This window comes from Protopterus annectens, chromosome 1.part0, assembly GCF_019279795.1.
Source record: "Protopterus annectens isolate FY-2018-M chromosome 1.part0, PAN1.0, whole genome shotgun sequence".
Taxonomy (NCBI): domain Eukaryota; kingdom Metazoa; phylum Chordata; order Ceratodontiformes; family Protopteridae; genus Protopterus; species Protopterus annectens.
The window spans coordinates 661,993,582-661,996,264 of record NC_056725.1 but is presented as its reverse complement, the minus strand read 5'-3'; positions in this window follow the sequence as shown (position 1 = coordinate 661,996,264).

Here is a 2,683-nt window from a genome sequence, read left to right as displayed (position 1 = left end):
ATGTTTAAATGTTTAGTTGACAAACAAGATTGTATATGTAGGAATAGGTCACCATAGAACACAAGAAGTTGTAGAGCCTGTAGCGAATGCCCTTTTATTTTAGAAGATGAATCAATTATTCTAAATAACTTTAATGTTACACTAGCTAAATGAAACTGTGCTAATAAGGGGTAATATACATAGCTACCTGCTCCAGCTGTAAAAATATCTGTGTAGGAAAAATGAGAGAGATCTCTGTAAACAGATTTATGAGCAAAATTACAGTCTACTGAGAAAGAACTCAAATAGTTCTCTTTACAAACACACATAGCATTAATTTATTAATATCTTACCACACTTATTGGTGTGTGTGTCAATGTGTATATATATATATGTATATGGAAAAATCTCCCATGTCATAAAGGAGGCAGTACCACTGAACTGTCAAACTTTATACCCATAGCTGTTCTATCACCTTTAGCTAAAATTATGGAGAAGTGTGTACACATACATCTCATGCACTACCTCACACAGAACAAGTTGCTGTCCAACTTTCAGCATTACTTTAAGCCACACCACAGTACTACTTCTGCCCGCCTCTCTTTCTCTAACGTCATTAACCACAACCGCAATAATAACAAAATATCCTCAGCACTCTTTCTAGATCTATCCAAGGCTTTTGACATGGTTGACCACAAAATGCTTATAAATACCTTGAAGGCCTTCTCCTTAAACAACCATGTACTCCAATGGTTTCAATCCTACCTGCAGGACAGGCAACAGGCAGTCCAATGGCAGGACAAGCTATCATCTCACTTACCCATCACATTAAGAGTCCCCCAGGGTTTGATACTATGACCCCTTCTTTTCTCCATCTTTATCAATGACCTTCATTCAGTCATCCCAGATGCTACCTGCATTCAATATGCGGATGACTCCGCCCTGATTTGTTCTGACACCTCACCAGCTACTTTATTCACATTAACCCAAATACCTTCAATACAGTGGAAAAATGGCTCTCCAATCAACATCTAATCCTAAACCCCAACAAAATTAAGTTGCTCCTCTTCTCCCCCACATGCAGGACCCCCCGCCTGCCATACTTCAACATAACTGCTAACAATGGCACTATCATCTCCCCAGAAGCCCAAACTAAACTACTGGGTGTCACAGCTGATAACAACCTGAAGTTTGATGCGCATATCAATCAAACTATCAAAACCATGAATACAAAACTTGGCTCTCTTTATCAAACCTTTCCTTACCCCACTTGCTAGAACTGCAATTGCCCATTCCCATCTGCTATCAGCTCTTCTCTACGCCTCACCTCTATTCTCCAACTTAAACAAAACAGATCTTAATAAACTATCATCCTGCTATAACCACATTGCCAGATTTGCTACTGGCAGAACCTACCGGACACACCACTGTCACAACCTAAATCGCCTAGGATGGCTAACCAGCTAATAGTGGCACATAAAGTTCTTTACCAACCAGGAAATGCACCTGCACTAAAAAATATTATCAGTCCCTACACCAGCACCCAACCACTGCGATCATCCACTAGACTACTAGTTCAAATATACAAATCCAGCTACTCAGCTGGGGACTCTCTGTTTGCCAACTCTGTTGGAAAAAAATGGAACAGACTCCCAGCTGACTTGACCCTAGAACCCTCACTAACTCAACTCAAAAACAAACCCAAGAAATACTTTAAAACTCATTGGTTATGTCCTTGCACTAATCCCGACTAGTGACCTCTCTATTTCATAGGTGCCTTACCTTCAACTACTTCTAACTTTTTTCTACCATTCCATTTCAGGAAGGGTCAATTGTATAACTGCTGCTCAGTGTGTCTTAAACCTGAATGTAATGTTATGTATGTTTAACTTTGAAAATAATGTTATGTTTTGTAAAGTGTTTTATAATAAGTACTATATGTGCTAAATGTCGATGCAGCGGTAGTATGGCTGTAGCGTTCTTACCTCACAGCAAGAGGTTCTCCCGTTCGATTCTCGGCATGGCTTGGGAGTGCCTTCTGTGTGGAGTCTGCATGTCCTCCCCATGGATGGGTAGCATTCAAAAGACATGCTTGCGTAAATGGGTGTGCCTTCGTTGAAGGTTGGGCGTCGAGCTGGCACCTCGGCGTTTTGGAAAAAATCTACTGCCAATCATTAGCGGACTGGAGTTCCTCTGTGGTGACCCCTTACTGGGATAAAGCCGAAAGACGAACAACAACAACAACAACTATATGTGCTAAATGCTGGTATTGCTTATGACTGAAATCTGCTTGAAACTAGCATTTACTAAATGTTCAGTATGTATTATTACCTTGGAGTTTTTCTCCCCGGGCCTCCGCTGAAAATGGACATGTATCCAGTCGGACTATCCAGGTCAACAAATGTAAAATAAAATAAATAAAAATATATATATATATATATATATATATATATATATATATATATATATATATATATATATATACAATAAATTAGATCCTGAGAATGTATTATTTAATTAGTAAATAATGCTATTTGCACAGTTTTTAAGTTATCCATGTTTTTATGAGTTGATGAAATATATTACTTCTACACATTTTTATTTTTATTATACATATAATAAATTGTACAATGTTACTTTGGTTCTTGATTATATTAGATTAAAAACTTTTTTTTACTGCTTTAAGATTGGTTTTAGTGAGTCA